The sequence below is a fragment of the Thunnus maccoyii genome, chromosome 19, assembly GCF_910596095.1.
Source record: "Thunnus maccoyii chromosome 19, fThuMac1.1, whole genome shotgun sequence".
NCBI classification, from domain to species: Eukaryota; Metazoa; Chordata; class Actinopteri; order Scombriformes; family Scombridae; genus Thunnus; species Thunnus maccoyii.
The window spans coordinates 23,964,444-23,972,142 of record NC_056551.1 but is presented as its reverse complement, the minus strand read 5'-3'; positions in this window follow the sequence as shown (position 1 = coordinate 23,972,142).

Sequence of the window (7,699 nt, the reverse complement as noted above, 5' to 3'; positions counted from 1 at the left end):
GTTTCTCTGTCTTTCAATAAGCTTTTAACAAGGAAGCAACGTACCATGAATCATGGCTGGGCTGACAACAGTGCTCTCAGTCTCCACTGCTAAAAGCTCCTGATTCAGTCAGCGACGATGGTGATTTAGTACAGTCAGTTCAATCTAGAGATTCCATATCAAACATTTGTTCGTACATGTACTTAACAGTTCTAGTTTCAGGAAGTTACAAAAATTGACAGAGGCAGCGCCCACAACTACATCACATAGGTGGGGGGAGAGGAGTTTTCACATACTTTTTGATGAGCCAAAGAGCACTTTGCGGTTCGACCTTTTTAGCTACAAGCACACAATCAAAAACTAGTCACTGAGTATTCCTTTAAATTCGGCAAATATCATCAAGGCCTTCTTCTCTGGCCAAACACTGAAGCCATTTTATTTTTGCAAACACATATTGATATTTCTGTTTAAAATAAGATATTATTGTCAAATTTAGATATTTTTTTTATCTTTTCCAAGTGGAGTTTGCAAACCTACGTCTACTTTTCTGAATCCTCATGTTGGCCAAAGAAAAGTTGAATCTCAGATGTGTATGCTGAAATCAGATTTAGACTTTCCCCTAGTGGGTATACACTCTTGTGTTATTGTTTAGGCCTCAACCTGATTTACAGATGCTGAAATCAATTTTGAGTTTGTTTAAACTCTGCTCTGGAGTCTGGCTCTTTGAAACCTCCTTCCATTGAGATTTTATGAGGTGCAGTTTGCGATCAAAGGTGATGACTTTTACTGAAGCCCTCTCAGAGAGGCAGGATTGCACTCTATACTTCAAATGAAAATGTATTCCTTATGGGACTCTAAAATGAAACCAAATTAAATCTTTATCTTCACTTTCATTCATTTTATCAGTCACTGGTGCAAAGGCATGAATGTGCATCCATTGCACTTATTTTAATGTTAGTAAACAGTATAAGTTTAGAAACCACTCACAAGGTTGGAGGCATAATTGGCCCTAGATAGAAAAAGTAAATCCAACAATGGCTCTGTGCAGGCTTTAATATCTTTTTTTAAATTATTATTATTTCTATTTATGGCATGTCCATTCCAGCATTTACAGCAGTTATATTCTATGGTGTCTATATTATACTCAACAGTGAGCAGTACATATTTCTTGAATCATGCACACACTTTTCATTATGTAAACTAATTTGAGCTATTTTGAAATTTGCATACAGACCTTTTCCGTTTGAACAGTCATTGAAACTATTTTCTACCTCTTTGATGCAATGTGCACAGGAAGTTTTGTTTGGTTTCTGAGTGAATCTGCACTCGGGGTATTCTGTAGTTTTTCATTCAGCCCTGAGAGCTCTGATTGAATAGCAGAAGCCATTACGTGCTGGTGATGAAGTTTTATTAGGGTCCATCAAATCAGATGCTCTCCACTGTGTCCTTTCTGGAAGTTATGTACATTATCTTTTAGTGGAGTGGACCCTGACCTAATTAATGTCCACTTTATCAAATGAGATTTCTCAAATATAATTTTGCTATTGTGGACTGAAGGATTCACATCTGCATGAGTCTCAGCTCTTTGGACATTAGGCTTTAATTAGTCTTTAATAAGCCATCTTCAAATAAAAGCTCCTTTTTTCAGCATTTCTCAGAAAATTGTCGCTTATTTGAAACAATTTGAGCTTTATTTTTAAAAAAAAAAAATTCAGGTGATATTGAATCATCACTTATGGCAGCTTGAAATCTCTCATCTTGGCCTACACATACCCTCCGTCTGTCGTCATACATCTGACCCTTACCTCTAATAACGAAAGGTCAGACAGAAAGCCAGGAGCTTTGTGCTACTGACATTTCACCAATGTTTTTTGTTTGACGTTTCCTCCATCTGTACCTGACATTTGTTTAGGATAAAGCCTAATAAATGTACTCTGAATACTTTTTGAAATAGCTCACAACTTGGTGCACATCTTTCTAAAAGTTTTAGTATCAAATTGTATTAAAAATTGAAACAAATAAACACAGAAAACAGTAAACAACACCAAACATGCTGATATAAATTCTGAACATGCTGCCGTCGTGAGCCAAACACTGTGACTGAGATGCTGTGACTTGACTGTGAGATTACCTCATATCTGCTCCTCCTGACACTGATAAACAGCCCTCAGTTTCAGCAGAAATTTCATGTTAATGAAAACTTAAATCTTTTTCAAAATTTCAGTTCTTCATGTGTTTCCATACTTTTGGTAATAAAAAAATTGCACTTCTTATCACACGATAAACTGTCACACCTCTCTGATGATCTCATGTTGATACATTTTGATGCTCAGACTAATATAAAGGTTAGTAGAGGTAAGAAGGGTGCAAAAAGGGTCCAAGTTTGATCATATCACGGTGAGCTTGCTGTTGAAATCCAGCACCATCTCCTTTCATCAACGATGACGTGCAAGACGTGCGGAGACCTCAAATAACAATCTTTGCTGTGACATCCAGCTGTGTCAGTGGATGAGAAAAAAAGTTACAGATTTTTTGTTCAGGATGTGAAAGAAATCAAACTTTCATCTCAAACTATAGGTTCCATTTCTAATATTGTGTGTCACAGTGCAGAAAAACAAGCAAAACCAAAATTACATTATGTAGGAAGGACAACAAAAAAGAAAAACATTTAAAAAACACGTCACTAAAGTGTTATGAAAAAGAAAATGTTTCAAAAATAACCACAGTTAACTGCCACACAATGAACCTGTTACCTTTACAGCTAGATTCAGGTCCTATCTCCAACAAGATAGGGACTACTTTGTGTCAATTGGTAACTATACATTGGAGCAAGTCAGAACGACATACGGAGTTCCACAGGGATCAATTCTTGGGCCTATATTATTTAATCTCTACATGCTCCCATTACTCCAAATTATGCAAAAAGTCAAAGTCACTCAAATCTATATTGCCTAGCCACCTACTGACTGTGGCCAAATAGATCCCCTAAAACAGCAAATTGAGTAAATCAATAATTGGATATGCCAAAACTTCCTTCAGTTAAATACGAATAAAATCAAAATCATTATTTTTGGTGCCAAAGAAGAGAGACTTAAAATCTGTGTTCACTTCAACATCCTCTCCCTCAGAATAATAAACAGGTTAGAAACCTTGGTGTTGTTTTGGATTCAGACCTGCTGCACTTCATAATTTTTATCCTTTATTTTGCCTTTTTAATGTTCATTTACTTTTTATTTAATTGTATGTATTTTACTGTTCTATTAATTTTACTTGCCTTCTTTTTTAAATTTTTTATTGTTCTCATTCCAGTTCTTATATTCTTTTGCATTATGTAAAGCACTTTGAGTTCTTTGTGTATGAAATGTGCTATATAAATAAACTTGCCTTGCCTGTGGGGCAGTTGCACACATTGGTAATCCATCTTTGATAGTAGTCAATGTGATTAAAGGCTCATTAGATTGTACAAAAGCATACAAAAACGAATCATGACCGAAGTCCATTGAAAGGTTGTTGGGTCTCTGAGGGTGTGAGGATGAGGATAATTTATATTCTTGGTTAAAACATATGGATGTGCACAGCCAATTTTACTGACAATTCAAATGTACTGTTATAATATTGTTATTATTACAATACTGTAAACCCTATGAATCATTCAAGTAATAACTGATAAATATTACAATACAGATCTCCTTGTTAGAATCTGAAAAAATATTCTTTTATTGTTATAGACAGAGAAAGTATGTTTGTTAGAGAAAAACAAGTCTGCTGAAAATGGAAAGAACAATCTTGCAAATGAGTGAGCACAAATTATTATAAATAAGGGTTCCTCAAATGTCTTCAAATTGTAGTACCATCAATTCTACACTGCCCTCATCTGTAACATCAGTGACACATCTCATTTCTCTGAAAAATCAAAAATATTTATGTATTCTCTCCTATTTTCTCATTACTAGCGGAGGAAATATAATTATACTGTCTTTAAACTGTCTCCTTCACCTACAAATCATTCACCAACACATCAATGCTTTGCTTTTTAAAAATAATTTCATCCCCTTCCCATGATGTCCTGAATGTTTTCTCAGGAAAACGATGACAGCTTTTATTCTCAACAGGAAGGTCTGTGACAGCCTCATGACCTCAGACCTCATGTATGTGTTCACACATGCATATATGGACAAACACATGCACACTCAAACAAGTGTGAAAGCCTCCTTCATGCATCAAAGTGTAACATAAGCAGTCTGTGCCGTGTGCCGCGTGTGTGTGTGTGTGTGTGTATGTGTGTAAGACGGATTCAGTTCAGCCATGCATAATTCAGATTTAGGGAAACAAAGGCCTGCTTATGTCATAACAGGGTAAGCTACACATTCTTGCAAGTTGAGCAGAAGAGACTGAAATCCAGCTTCCTGGTAAACAGGATGAGAGCACATTCAGCATCTTTAGCTTTTATGTCTCCTCCAAGAAATGCTTTTACATTTGTAAAATGACAACATTCGATACTAAGCTTTTGATTCATTTCTTCATTAGAAGAGGATATTGCCTATAACTCAGAAAAGATAGCAACGTTTCTTCTTTGTTTGGTCATTGTACCTCCCAGCTGTTTGTTTCTAATTTACAGTTTACATTATAGGAAAATTAAACTGGTCATTTCATGACAAACCAATGACTAACCAATATGAATCAAAGATTGAATCAAAAGAGGACAAGAGGAAGCCACATTAATATTCTTTTGTTTTTCATCTCATTATCACAAGATGCCTCCCTTTGTTGTGAATTGAGCTTGACGCCTTTGATGCCTGGAAAAAAAAAGGTCCTCACTGTGTTTTATTACTTCCTTCCACGCTCGGGTGCCCCCTCTTTTTCATACAACTCTTAACAGTTTCTGATAACAATGTAGAAGAAGAAAAAGTAATGACAAGTTGTTAAAAAAAACATCCTGAAGATCAGGCTGTTCAGAGCAGGTCACATCTTACCTACTGTACCTCTCATGCCCTCTGCTGGCCAGCTGAGGAGCCTGCAAAAAAATGACCCTTTTCAAATTGAGCACTAAAACTCCATTGTTTCAACCCCTCTGGTTATACAAATCAAACAAATTAAATACAAGCACAAATCATATCTGCCAAGAACTCATTGCACATGAACCACTACAATGAAGATCTGTGTTATGTGTGTTAAAAATATATATAAGGGGAGGAGGGGGTTGTGCAGAAGGGCCCTCTCTGCACAGCAATTATGCATACTGTCATGGCATGACATTCCACGATGAAAACTGTGAAATTAAATTAAGGAAAATATATAATAATGTCAGAATGGTTCATCACATGTGAAAACAAAGCAGTTCTTTCATAGCTCTCATTCAGACATGCCTGTCAACTGTGAATACTAATTTGATGGGAATTTACAGTACAAATAGAGGGACAAAATTACAAAAGTAAATGGACCTTCAGTTGAGATTGTTTTGTCAACTGCTGTTTCCAAGGAACTGTCAAGCTCAACTTATGGATGAAAAGTCCTGTAAGTGCTCAGAATCAGGGAAAGATTGATAACTGATTGATAACTGAGCAAACTTGAAGGCCATCTGATATAGTCAAGAGCTCTAGAACAAGCAAGTAAGTGGACCTGGATTGATAGTTCAGTCAACTGCTGTTTCTAAGGTCAAAAACTGAAGTGTCAAACTCAACGAAATACATAAATACATGTTTTGATGCATTTTTTGGTCCTGTCTTGAACAATCTGTAACTTCATCGTCTCTCTAAATGAACAGATGCTCACAAAATGAATCACACACATTCTGGAGATGTTTCATAACTGAATCATTTTTCCTGTCCATGCCGGCCATAATCCAGAGATCCTTTCCTAAAGTTATTTCACTGTAAGAGATGAGGCACAAAGTCCTCATCCTGTGTAAAAATGCATTACAAAGTTCAGCTAAATCCAGTGAGACTATGTTAGACAAAATAAGTGGGTATTTTTCAATTAATTTATAGTTTTGTGTTTCTATCCCATCACTGCAGCTCAGCAAGAAAACAGTCTGTAATTACACAAAGAGGAGCCTTCCAACTATAAACTGTGACTTCAGAAAATATCCTTGAATTTCAGACTGCAGAAATCTCATATTAACATCAATCAAACTTTGGATTGTGTTTTTTATAAAGAGCAAAGATGCAAGATTTCCCACCACATCACATACATTGAAATTACTTTAAAACCAGCAAGTCATCAACAGGACTGCACTTATACACCTTAAAAAGAAGCAGAAAATAACAGGGGGGAAAAAACCTTTTAAGCTGCAATTGATTATTGTTAGAATTATTCAGATGGAAGTGTTACATGAACTACCATTACCTGGACCTCAAGCTGGCTAATGCATCCATAAAAAACCTGAATCCATGAGTGTAAGTCTCACTCAGTGACCACAAGGGGGAGATGATTGATCTACTCTCATGCAGTAACATTCACAGTTGTAGGGACTACATACTGTATATAGTACAGAATCATTATTACATAAGCTTTTCCACTTCAAGTAAGCAACACACAATGCTGACAGTATCAATGTAGCGTGCAGCATAAAGGAAAGTGAAGAAATGTGTTGCAGTGTGAAATTCAGATGTACAGATATGAACTACCAAAGTACACATTATCAAGAAATCTCTTTCATATCGATTTTTTTGTTTTCATAGGATTATTGTCTGCTGATTGGAGAACTCCTCTCTTCATTTTATGGTTCTTATAATTCATTTTCTTTGTATTTTGCTAAATTAAGGTGCATTTATTAGTTTTTTTCCCCCTATTTTTGTTTGTTTGTTTGTTTTGTTTGGATTTTATGCTGTTGTATACTTTATGTGAGCAAATAAAAATAAATAAATTAACTGATGTCTTTCTAGCTACAGTTCTTTATAGCTTGACAAGACATGAAAACACAAAATGACAAGAAATGTAAATTTCACTTTGGCTTCAAATTCCTTTAATACACAAGGAGAATATAAACAGGAAAACAGCATGACTTAGTATAAAATAAACACACACAGACACAGTAAAATAACACAGAGCTTGTATGCCCAACAAACATTTGTTGATATTTGAAAAATGTTGAAAAACAAGACTAGAAGTCTTCAGCCATGCTTTATGAGACTGTAGGCCTACTTTGGCACAACACTGCCTTTACAGCAGATATAATGTCCACCACAATGGGAATGCTAACATTTGCTAATTAGCACTAAACACAAAGTAACACTGCTGGGAATGTCATGAGTTTTTCAGGTATTTAATCATAAAACAAAATGTTTCATAAATTTAAATTTCAACCTGATGTCACTACAGATTAGATTTCATCCTGAGGTAGACATGGATATCTGTTCCAAATTTCATGGCAATCCATCTAATAATTGTTGGAATATTTCATTCAAAACCACAAGGGTGAATCTTGTGGTGGCACTAGAGGAAAAGTCAGTGGGACTCATCCTCTGGAGACCATGAATGTCTGTACAAAATTTCATTGCAATCCATCCAATAATTGTTGAAATATTTCAGTCTGGACCAAAGCGGTGGAATCACTAACCGACACTGCCACTAGAGAGGCTAAAAAAGTGAAAAGTTGCATGTTTAATGCATCAAATCATGATTATATTTCAGTCCTCTTTATCTTTGAATCTACAGCCTGAGGGAAGCACACTGAATGCTGATTATATATCTGGGGCATATTGAAGGATTAAGAACCAAC